The sequence below is a fragment of the Macaca thibetana genome, chromosome 3 (genome assembly GCF_024542745.1).
Source record: "Macaca thibetana thibetana isolate TM-01 chromosome 3, ASM2454274v1, whole genome shotgun sequence".
Taxonomy (NCBI): Eukaryota; Metazoa; Chordata; class Mammalia; order Primates; family Cercopithecidae; genus Macaca; species Macaca thibetana.
In genome coordinates this window covers 65,509,115-65,522,786 of record NC_065580.1, presented here as the reverse complement: position 1 = coordinate 65,522,786, position 13,672 = coordinate 65,509,115, and positions in this window count along the sequence as shown.

Genomic DNA, 13,672 nt, shown 5'->3' with positions numbered 1-13,672 from the left:
GGATGTATTTTAGGTTTTAACCTACATGCATTTATAAAATCAAGAACATACATATTTTTCAGAAATTCTCTGAAAGTTAGTCTGTTCTTTAACCTTTGTTGAAGCCAATTTTTGATGACTTTAGATTTAAAAGCCTCTGTGATTTAACAATAAAAAACAATTATTTAAATTTTGTGCCATTGATTGTACCATGTCTAGAGCAGTAAGATTTATCGTAAAAATCTTTATGGAAATGAAAAGTAAAGACAACTGAGGGAGTTTATTTAAAATTACCCAAAAAGAAATGTATTTGATCCCTTTAATTTCTCTCAATTTTCAGTCTCAGTTACCAGTCTATAGATTTGTCTCTTGGAATTTCATACATACCAGTGTGTTCTGGTGAATTGTTCAGCCTTAAGTATCAGTTTCTATGTTAAATATTTTATATGTTAAAGTAAGCTTCTATTGTGCATCTTCTTCTTCTCAAATGAGGCTGAAGTCACAGTTACAGGTATTTCATTCTACAATATCCTTTCATTTTTTTTTCCCTGATTTCTGGCATAGATATATTCCACATTCAGGGCTGCTGTGTTCATCCTTTACTTCTGAAAAAAAAGCTTCTGGAAGAAAGTGATTTGAGTTAGTAAATGCCTTATGAACTAAACATGAGTTAAATTTGAACTGGACCTCTGATTTCCTGGATTCAGATTCTTTTTAATAGCTCAAGAAAATTCAATTAACCCAACCCTCAGAATTTAATTATATTCATTGTTTCAAATAGGCAGTCACTTTTATCCTTTCATTCATTAAACATTTGTTAAGTTCCTATAATTGAATGTCTTCAGAAATTCAAAGAAAAATATTATAGGAAATGCTTTGTCTTCCTTATAACTTTCAAATTCATACAACTCAATGTTTTTCTAATCTCCTTTTATTGGCTTATTGTCTCTCCTTAAGTTCATTACCATTGATGAAAGCAGATATCATTCTGGATCACATTTAAAGCTGTTATATATCCCAACTTCCCTATTAAAGTTTGTTAGCCCTCAGTTTGTAAGGAATTGAATTTGACAACACCTTCACTCTAAATCTCAATGTCCAGATAGTAGATTCAGCATATTAGACTTGGAAAGAGATGGAGGGGTCAAGCCAATCATCTCATTAAAAAAAGACATAAAAGGGTGATTTTTTTTTTTTAAAAGAACTTGACCAAGAGTACACTACTAAATACTGACAGCAGAATAGACTAGAATATAGGCTTTGTGGTGTTTGTTCAATGTTCTCTCTATCTAAACTACTACTATGCTATTATGTGGTCACTCATGCTAATTCTGCTACACTTATTATTGCTACTTTTGCCAACATTATAATTTGTAACTGTACTTTAAATATAAAAGAAATATTTTGTTATATTTTTGGTTTCTTCTAAGTACTATAAGTAATCATTTTATAATCAGAAAAAATATTTTTTGTTATAGTAAGATATTTCATGGAGAAAAACAGACAATTAAAATTAGAAGCCAGATATCAGGAAAACATTTAATCTCAGTTGGAAAATATTCTGATTGGAGGCTTAAGAAATGCTGAAAGTCAGCACATCATCAAACAGGCTCAAAAAGATAGATAATTCTTTTTTTTTTTGATATTTGATTCTAATTTTTCTAAATAATAAGAAAAATGCTAAACAACTTCTTATGTGAATAATATTTATCATTTTTGATATTCCAAATATTCTACTTTTACTTTCAGATTTTTCTTTTTTTCTGTTATAGCACTGAAGTCTAGGGGTGTGATCATTTCTTTTTCAGGTTATCAATGTGGTGGGCATTTCCAAAATGAAACAGAAAAAATCAAATATTATTATTATTGTAACATATGTTTCAGGAGAAAATGTTTGATTATTTGAAATCATAGGCCTGAATTTTGGGTCTGTTTCAACAAAGATCTTTATATAAGTCTCAAATAACTGTGTCTTAAAGTGCTAATGTGTAAATTTTGAAAAATATAGCATCTCTGCCTAAATCACAAGGTTGTCTGAAGGGTAAATTGAAGTAATAACAGCACCCATAACCACAACAGATATTTACTAGCCATTATTTGTCAGAGTTAAATATTATACTTGCAAGCAAAGGCAGTAAATACATCCTCTCACCTCCCCAGAATGTTTAATCAATTAAACAAACCAGGATTTAATGAAATGGAGAACAATGCACTGATATGAGATAAAAAAGAAAAATTTGAATTAAACCGTGGCTCTGCCATAATAGCTGGATAATTTCTGAAAATATATTTTATGTCTTCACATTTTAGTCTATTTACAAAACAGCAGTATTTACTGAGATTATAGTTTGGGCCACACTTCTGTCAGAGCTAAAACATGAATCAATGCTAAGTGCTATATGAAAGAAAGAAGAGGTGTTCAAACATTTTGTGAAGTCTTTGACAACTTCATTGCTGTGTGGTTCAAGCTAAAGGAAGAAAGTTTAAGAACATAATAACATAAAATTCTAATGGCGTGAATTTCTTGTTTGAATTAAGATTCATTATATATATGTATGTGTGTATATATACACATATATATACTTGATTTTACAATATACTTTTAAGAGTTTCAAGTATGATAAACCTTCATTTTTTTCATTTCAAAACAATAGGTTTACATTAGTTAAAAAATTAATGATTATTATGAGTATGAAAGGAAAATTTTCAAGACCAACTAAAATATAAGTGCTAAAAATGAAAAAATAAAAGCTTTGTGTGGCTTTAAGGTAGAATACAGAAAAGAAAATGTGCTTCAAAATCAGGTATATGAAAGTGTAAAAGTTTTTTCAGTCTCCTTTTAAGTGTCGGCCACAAATACAGAACACCATCGGTTGAAAATATGTGTTTTAACATTATTGACTTTTAGATAATTAAGGACAGCGCATGGCATTCAGAATAGCAAACAAGAGACTGTATTTAATAAATTAATATATATTCAAATTATCATCATAAGAGTTACAAATTTATGCAGGAGCATATTTAGTAGTTCAAGAAATGTTCATATATTAGGATAACTTTATTGTGTTGTTATTAAGAGATTGATGGAATAACAGATGTGAATTCAGATTATATTCATTTACTTTAAAAAAAATTGTGTCATGATCAAGAACTTACCTGGACTAACCATTTCAGAGTTAGAAGACTCTGAGTTACCCTCAACTGCTGAGCTAATCTTTAACCAACTTTCTAAGGAATAAGAGAGTTCTCTACAATTTTCCAATTGGTATGGATGTGACACTTACATAAATCCAAGTGTCTTTTATCTTTTCTCTTCATCCAGGTTAAACACAGGTGTTCTTTTTTTTTTAGTTGGACATGTGTTTTTAAATGTTTTATGTGTCCTGGTGATACATGTTAATATTAAAATTATCAAGATGCAGTATATTGAAATGACTATGTTGTATCTACATTTGAAAATTCTTTCCCTGCTCTTTTTCTAATGCCATTAAATAGAAACATATGTTATAGAAAACTAACTATAAAACATATTTCTTAAATCTGTAAAGATCAATGCTATCGCTCTATACATTAAAAAATAACATTGAAGCCTGGAAAGTTAAAATTCTTGGCTCTTGTGAAATAACTTGATCTAATTGACATTTACTGAATACTCCATCCAACTATAGCAGAATACACATTCTTCTTAAGCACAAATGAAACTTTCACCAAGACAGGTCACATTCTGGGCCATAAAATAAACCTCAATATACTTAAATTATAAGCATCTTGTAAAGTAAGTTCAGGACCACATTGTAATTAAAATAGAAGTAAATCATGGAAATGAGGAAGAGAAATCCTATCCCAAAAAAACTGGAATTTAAGTAGCACACTTCTAAATAACACATTGGTCTAAAAGTGACCCTCAAGAAACTTTAAGAACAAATGCAGAGATATCTCCTGTTCATGGATTGAAATAATCATCAATATTATGATGTAAAGTATTCCCAGATTGATTTATAGATTCAAGGCAATCTCAATGTAAAGCTCCGCAAGTGGCTTTATAAATATTGATAAACTGATTTTAGTTTATATAGACAGCCACAAGTCCTAGATTTTCCAACATAATACTGATGAAAAACAGAGTTGGAGGATTGACATTACCAGATTTCAAGAGCCTACAGTATTGAAGAGTGTGGTATTAGCAAAAGAATAGACATACAGATAAACAGAACTAGCAGTGCACATCTTAAGATTTACTATAAACCTACAAGAAACAAGAGAGCATAGGGTTGTAAAAAATGGGAATATTAATAAATGAAACAAAATACAGAGCCCAGAAGAAGACTCAAACACATGTGGACACCTGATTTTTGACAGAGGAGCAAAGGTTTCCATGGAGAAAAAAATAGAGTTTTCCAGAAATGATGCTGGAAAAATCAGATTTCCACAATAGACATTGTTAGAAGATTGACAAGCCACAATGGGGAGAAAATATTTGCAAAACACTTATCTGATAAAAGACCTGTATCCAAAAATTTACAAAGAAAATGTAAAGCTCAGCAATAGGAAAACAACCATTTAAAATGATGAGTAATCTCATTGTTTAGTTCCCACCTATGAGTGAGAACATGCGGTGTTTGGTTTTCTGTTCTTGTGATAGTTTGCTAAGAATGATGGTTTCCAGCTGCATCCATGTCCCTACAAAGGACACAAACTCATCCTTTTTGATGGCTGCATAGTATTCCATGGTGTATATGTGCCACATTTTCTTAATCCAATCTGTCACTGATGGACATTTGGGTTGATTCCAAGTCTTTGCTATTGTGAATAGTGCTGCAATAAACATACGTGTGCATGTGTCTTTATAGCAGCATAATTTATAATCTTTTGGGTATATACCCAGTAATGGGATGGCTGGGTCATATGGTACATCTAGTTCTAGATCCTTGAGGAATCGCCATACTGTTTTCCATAATGGTTGAACTAGTTTACAATCCCACCAACAGTGTAAAAGCGTTCCTATTTCTCCACATCCTCTCCAGCACCTGTTGTTTCACTGAACAATGAGATCACTTGGACTCAGGAAGGGGAACATCACACACCGGGGCCTATCATGGGGAGGGAGGAGGGGGGATGGATTGCATTGGGAGTTATACCTGATGTAAATGACGAGTTGATGGGTGCAGCACACCAACATGGCACAAGTATACATATGTAACAAACCTGCACGTTATGCACATGTACCCTACAACTTAAAGTATAATAATAATAAATTAATTAAAAAATAAAATAAAATAAAATGATGAGTAAGCTATTGGAAAAGACACCTTACTAAGGAAGATATACAGAGGGCAAGTAAGCATACGAGAAGATGCTCTGCCTCATTTATTATTAGGGAATAGCCTATTTTTAAAAAATGAGAAACTACTGCAAATTTATTGAAAGGGTACAACAATGGCTAAACAATTACAATTACTAACACCACAAAACCTTACAAAACCAAATTCTGGTGAGGATGAAGACCAACAAAGACATTCGAGACATTCGTTCATTGCTAGCGAGGATGTACAGTCACTTTGGAAAACAGTTTGGCAATTTCTTTTTTTTAAATTTCTTTTTTAATTGACAGAAAAGATTGTATGTATATGCTGTATACAGCATACTGGTTGAAAATATATATACATTGTGATATGACTAAATCTACCTAATAGTTATATGCATTAACTCACATAGTAATTTCTTACAAAACTAAATATAATCTTACCATACAATTCAATAATCACATTCCTATTTATTTAACTGGTTTTAAAATGTATGTCAATTCAGGAATCCACACACACATATTTATAGCAGTTTTATTTATCCTTGTCCCCAAACTAGAAGCAACAAGGTTGTCCTTTGATAGGTACATGGATAATCTAACTACAAAAATCACATAACATTATTCAGAGATTTGTAAAATGAAGTGTCAATCTGTGAAAAAATATGAAGAAACTTTAATGCATATTTCTGAATAAAATACAATCTGAAAAGGCTACATACCATATGATACATGTTATGTAACATTTGGGAAAATGAAAATATATAGAGAAAAAATAGATCAGCGGTTGTCAGGAGTTGGGTGGTGGGGTAGAGTTTGAAGGTTGTGTCTGTGAAGCACAGAGGTCACTTAGTGAGATGAAACGTTTTAATTCCAGTATACATGTAAACATGTATAGTAGCACAATTACTAACCAAAAGCCACAAAACCCGTTGAAACATTTTCTAAATTAGACTACACTGTGTAATTCATCGGCAATGAAATCCCCCGAATTTACCATCATTCAATTCGTTCATGCAACCTCATTTTTCCTGGATGCCGGACAAGAGCTTAGGTGCCACAAATGTGGATACAAAAGACTGTCACACTGGCCCTGCGCCCTCGCTGGTGGAAGGCAGGTGCCTCACGTGAAAAGGCAAAGTGCCCATTGAGCTGTTAACACGTAAGCCATCCGTGGATGGCAGAGCTAAAAGAGCACTTTAACATGCCCTCTGGGGCTTTGGGAGTCACAGACACCCCTGCCTGGATGCTGCCTTGGGACCTGCATGGAGTTTGCTCCTGTGGCGGCTAAAAAATCTGACCGTTCCTGCACCCACTCACCTGTGCACTCCCTCCTGCAAAGGGTAGAACTCAGCAGGTCCTAGTGAGTGGAGTTTGATCCCTCCCGCACAAACGCTGTCAGGCAGTTCCAGTGCTTCTTCATTCCAGTTCCCGCACTTGTTCGCTCACCTGTTTCCTCCTGCGAGGAGTTTAGAGCGGTGGGCTGAGTGAACGAGGCACCCCTGTCACAAGTTCCGCAAAGGGGTCAGGGAAATATCCTGTATCAGTAGTTATAAAATGACGCATTTGTTAAAACCTTCAGAACATTAAAGCAAAAAGAGTAAATCTTAGTTTACGCAAATTTTCAGATTGGAAGGTTGGGGCATCTCAGAAAGGAATCCTGACTGTGATAAGAAATCTATCACTATTATACAATGTTTGAAACAATTTCACTTAAGGAGTTAGAAGGAAACTGTGCTGACCTAAATCATTTTGAAAATTAGTAGAATTTGTAAGATGTAAGATGAAAGGAACTGCACAAACACAGTATAGTCTAATTTAGAAAATGTTTCAATGGATTATGTGGCTTTGGGTTAGTAATTGTGCTGCTATACATGTATACTTGAATTAAAAATATATATATATATGTGGATTGTGAGAACCGGTTCTCTTCTCTTCTCGAGGGTTATACGTAAGCAAGAAAATGAGACTATAATGATCTATGTCAGTGGATTGAAGTTGGAGACATGATTATGTATTCATATTTAACGTTATGTAGTTACAGGGTTACACATAATGAAATATTATAAATATGTGTGATGTATACATTGTTTCGTATACACATATATTTTCTTGCTCTGTCATGGGGCCTAAAAGAAATGACAGCCCAGGAACAATATCTACCTAACACTCAGATCTTGCCTTTGAATACCATTCTACAGTAAAAAAAAAGAGAATCAAGGCTCCTTCAAAAAATATACGATATGAGCCTGGAAGGTATTATAGTAACAGAAAGTGGGGAAATGCTAAGAAGAACAAAGCAAAACAAACAAACAAACATGAAAACAGAGGTCACATAGATGGGGCTATATTAAAGGGAAACAGAAATCAACTGGAAGAGCTCCCAAATGCAAAAGCTGGAACTGTTCAAGTACGGAATTGGAAGGGGCAAAAAATAGAGTAGCTTTACAGTGGAGAAACCTCATAAACATTACCTCAAAGAGGTGATCAAGATCAACACCAAAAGTGATAAATTATTGTCAATATTTACTCTTGATATTATGCGAGAAAAATTCCTTTTTTACCTCTGTGGTCTTCCCAAAATCTATAACCCCAGTTAATTAGGAGAAAAATATCAAACACATTTCAATAGAAGGGCAACCTACAAAGTACCTGGCTAGTACTCCTCACAACTGCCATTGCCACAAAAAATAAGAAAGGCTGCAGGTCCGTCCATGCTGTCACAAATGACAGATTTTATTATTTTTTATGGCTGAAATGTATTCCATTGTGTATACATACCTCACTTTCTTATCCATTCATCCATTGATGAGCATTGAAGTCAATTCCATATATTGGTTATCATTAATAGTGCTGCAATAAACAGGGGAGAGCAGATATCCCTTTGACATACTTATTGATTTCCTTTGGATATGTACCTAGTCATGTTAACTGAGTAAGGCAGACACAGATAGACAGATTTTGCACGATCTCATCCATTTTGTGAAATCATAGAAGTAGAGAGTAGAATAATGGTTACCAGAGGCTGGCATGGGGCAGGGATTGGAAGGGGTGGGATGGGGAGAGGTTGGTCAAAATACACATAATTACAGTTTGATAGGAGGAATAAACTCAAGAGATCTGTTGTGCAGTAGGGTAACTATAGGTAATTATGAATATTGTTTTCTGGAAAAATGCAGAAAGAGTGGATGTTGAGTGCTGGCACTACAAAAATGATAACTGTGTGAAGTAATGCATTTGTTATTAACTAGAGGTAACCATTCCACAATGTATCTGTACCTCAATACATCAAAGTTATACATGTTAAATACATACAATATTATCTGTTGAATTAAAAAAAATAAAAAACAATAAAATCACAACCAAAAATAGCCTAAGGACACATGATAATGAAATGTAATGTGGTACCCTGCAAATGTTGCAACAGAAAAGCATGTTACATAAAAACTAAAGGAATATAATTTAATTATCAACTTACTTACCAATAATGTGTAGATATTAATTCATTAATTATAACAAATGGACCATATGAATGCAAGATGTTAATAACAGGGGATACTGAGTGCCAGATACATGAGAATTTTCTGTACTATGTTCTCAATTTTTCTGTAAATCTAAAAGTGCTCTAAAAATTATGTTTTTTAAAAATAACTAATATAAGCACATATATTTCGGTCAAAATATGGAAAGTCTTTTAACATTGCATAATAATAAGACAACCTAAAATATATACAAAACTTTGACTAATACTTTACAAAATAACAAAAATACCTAACCCATAGGATATAAAAATTTGCCAAGATTATTACACATCAGAAAAGTGAAAATTAAAGCCACAAAAAAAAATCATTCTACAACTAATACTATGACTAAAAAGTGAAAGTAAATATACTGGTTAAGGCGTACGGTGACTAGAACTGTTAAAAAATGCAGGCAAGTGTTTAAAGTTGTGTAGATACTTATGGAAAACTGCCAGTTTCTTATAAAATTAAGTATAAAGCTATTCTTTGACCAAGAAATTCAATTCTTGTGTACTTGTCCAAGAGAAATAAGCACATAGTCCCACAAAATGACTCATATAAAAATATTCATTGAAGTTTTAATCATAGTTGCATAAAACTAAAAATATCTAAATATCCACTGGTGAATGGATAAACAAATTGTGATGTATCTATAAAATAAAATTTAATGAGCTACCAATCTATGCAACAGCAGGGAGAAATCTTAGAGATTCTCTTATTGAGCTATAGAAGCCAAACACACACAAAAATACACAACGTGAGATCTCATGTATACATAGTTCAAAATAGACCAAATGCTCTATAATAATAAACATAAGAATTGTATATGCTTCTGAGGATAAATTTTGACTAGAAAGAGGCATTAAGGAACTGTCTGGGTGTTAGGAATATCTGTATCCTGTTTGGGATGTTGATTACATGGGTACAAATATTTGTCAATATTCATCAAACCTTACAGATAAATAGGTTTATTCTATTGTACCTAAATTAAATCACAATAAAAAGTGTACAATACCAAAATAGGCAGGGTGTGGTGGCTCACGCCTTTAATCCCAGCACTTTCAGAGGCCGAGGTGGGTGGATCACAAGGTCAGGAGTTCAAGACCAGCATGGCCAATATGGTGAAACCTTGTCTTTACTAAAAATACAAAAGTTAGCTGGACGTGATGGTGGGCTCCTATAGTCCCAGCTACTCGAGAGGCTAGGCAGGATAATCGCTTGAACCTGGGAGGCAGAAGTTGCAGTGAGCCAAGATCGCGCCACTGCACTCCAGCGTGGGTGACAGAGCAAGACTCCATCTCAAAAATAAGCAAACAAACAAACAATGCCAAAATAATTTTGTAATGTATATGAAATTTCATCTATAATCTGTGGTGGTTTTATCAAAAGCAAAGCCTCAACATAATTACTACAGTAGTCTCCTGTGAAGGAGATAAATACATAGAATAAAATTACAGCCTAAAATATTAAAGTTAGTTAAAAGAATGTTTGTGTGTGTATGTGTTTCTTTGTTTCTTTGTTTGATTTGGTTGGTTTTGGGTTTTGATTTTCTGAAAGACCAGAATAAGCAAGAATAGAAGTTGCACTTAAGTGATCACTTCTGAAATACAAAGCCAATTCCCTCATCATCCTGTTCGAACAGAGTAATACTAAAACCTAAAAAATACAACAATTGCTACTACTTGGAAGGCTTAAATAATATCCTAAGCTACATGCAGTAGTTGACTGTGGGCATACATTTGTTTCAAGTCCCCATTGAATATGTTTAACCTTCAATATGTTTCTGCCACTTCAGTACCAACTGTGAAATCACTTTTACCTAATATCAAGAACCACATAAAAAACATGTAGTTGTTTTGTTTTGTTCCATATTAAACTTTTACCTAGGTACATTACTTTAATTTCACTTCATTTTCGTATTCTGCTTGGAAAGGTATATGTAATAGCCCATAGTGTGTTTTTTATTCCCTTTTGATATTATTTGCCATGATACAGACTTAATACCTGATCCTTTTGTTCCAGCTGTACAGATAAGTCCATTCTCTCTGGTCAGTCCAGTAGCTAAGCACAAAATTCATGCATCATCATAAGTGAGTTGAAAAATAATAAGGATAATTGAAAAGATAATAATAAGGACACATTATTCCCTTTAATAGGATTTTTTTTGTGGGACATGGATAATAACATTGGCCAAATATTTCATGCACTTCTTTGCATCTCTCAGCTTTAGGTAACCAATATTAGGTTTTTAATGAAGGTTTTGATATATGCACTCACACTTTTTCTATATGCAAGGAATTTTTAAGGGAATTTGAAGAATTTGTTTCCCTGAAAGCAACCAGAGAAACAGCACAACACAAACATGAGTCAGCTATGACTTTATTGATTCAGTATTCCATAGATGTATGATCCATAGAATTTGTAGAATTCGATAAAAATTACATTATACCAAAGGAAGAGGAAGAAGTAGGAAAACAAAACACTTAAAAACAACAACAACAACAAACAAAAACAATAGAAACAGACTCGGAGAAAAACAATTTAAGGTGTAATTGGAACTCCAGAAGGAAGACAATAGAGAATTTACAAATTTTAAAGTGCGGAAATTAAAAACAAAACAATTAAAGAAGTTAAATGACATATCCAAAAAGCAGAGTGAAACCAAAATGGAAAACAAAAAAATCACATGCACATATGTAAAAACACAGAGATTCAAACACATACACCCAGATATATCAAAGACAAACTGATCTAGCCAAACATAAAAAGAAAATGTCTAAGAAAAGCATATTAAAAAGCTGCATTATCTATAGAAGCATAAAGTTATGCTGTACAGAAGATTCATTATGAGAGAGAATGCAAGCCAGAAGTCATTGGACTGTCATCCGTCAAATAATGAAGGAAAAATCATTAAATGCTGAATATTATACCCAGGGAAAACATCTTTCAAAACTGAAAGTGAAGTATAGATTCTTCAGAGAGACAAAAGCTAGAGAATCTATTACTTACAGACTTGTACTAAAAATAATGTGAAAGAAAACTTCATAGACTAAAGGAACATAATGCAAGACAGAATCTTGGATTTGGACAAAGATTGTGACACTCTAGAAATGCTAAAAATGAAATTATATTTTTCTAATATTTAACTGTTTGAAAAGATACTTTGCTTCCTAAAATTAAGTTGTAGCAGTATATCATAGACTTACATGTAAAATATCTGCTTTCTGTCACGAAAGTTTACTTAGCACAGTCTCATTTTATGCAAATAGAATTATTCAGTATGCTTTTTTGCCTAGTTTCTTTCACTCAGCAACATTATTTTGAGACTCATTTACATATATATCAATATTACATGTTTTTATTGCTGAGTAATATTTCATTGCGTGAATATACCACAGTTTATCCATTTACCTACTAGTAAATAGTTGGGTTGTTTCCAATCTCTCGTTCCTAGCAAGTTTACAAATAAAGTCACTAAGAACATTTATGTAGAAGTCTTTGTATGAACAGATACATAAGATTGATAAGATTGTATTTCTCCTAGACAAATAAATACCTAGGAGTACAATGTCTTCATCATATGGAAAGTTGACACCTAACATTTTTAGAAAATTACCAAATGGTTTTCCAAAATGGATGTACCATTTTACATTGTTTACATACAAATTCCATCAGTTCTTCCACATCCTTGCCAACACTTGGTATAATCCGTTAATTTTTCTTTTTCCTTTTTGATTTATTTTATTTCAGACAGGGACTTACTTTGTTGCCCAGGCTGGAGTGCAGTGGTGTAATCATAGCTCACTAAAACCTTGAACTCCTGGGCTCAAGAAATCCCTCTGCCTTAGTCTCTTGAATGGCTGGGACGACAGGTACCTGCCACCATGCGCAGCTATTTTTTAATTTTTTTGTAATAATGGGGTTTCTCTATGTTACCCATGCTGGTCTTAAACTCCTGGACTCAAGTGATCCTCTTGTCTTAACTTCCCAAAAATCTAGGATTATAGGTGTGAGTCACCATGCCTGTCCTCGGTTTCGTTTTTGTTTCAGCCATTTCAGTAAGAATCTAGTGGTATCTTTTTGGGGTTGTGATTTGTGTTTCCTTACTGATTAATGAATTTGAGCATCTTTTCATATATTTAATTGAAATCTTCTTTGAAATGTCTGTTCAAACCTTTTTTACAAAAATCCTTTATCAGCTATGTGATTTGCCAAAAATGTTATTTTTCATATGTAATATTCTTGATAGTGTCTTCTAAAGAGCATAAACTTTTTATTTTAATGATGTCTAATTTATCAAAATATTTTGTATGCAAGGTGCTTTTGTTATTATATCTAAGAAACTTTTGCCTAATCCTGTGTCACAAATATTATCTCCTATTATTTCTTCTAGAAGTTTCATAATTTTAGGATTTACATTTATATGTCTGATCCAATTTGAATTATTTTCATATATGGTTCAATATATTTATCCAAGTTAATTTTTAATATAAGGGTATTTTTTTTCAGTCCCATCTGTTGAAAAGACTATTTGTTCCCTCCTGAGTATACTTTGCACGTCTGCCTAAAATCAGTTATCAATATACATGTCTAATCCTAGATTCTTTATTTTGTCTTATCAATCTGTTCATCTGTCTTGTCTCCAGTTCCACACTTTCTTGATAATTGTAGCTTTATAATGAGTCATAAAACTAAGTTGTGTTTATCATGGTTTTGCAGATTTTTGGTCAGTCTGACTCCTTTACATTTCTATTTTAATTTTAAAACAGTCCTGTTAAACTCTATGGGAGAAAAATCTGCTTGGACTTTAAGATTATATGACACGTAGTGTTGAATTTGTAGAAAACTGACTTCTTAAATATATATATTT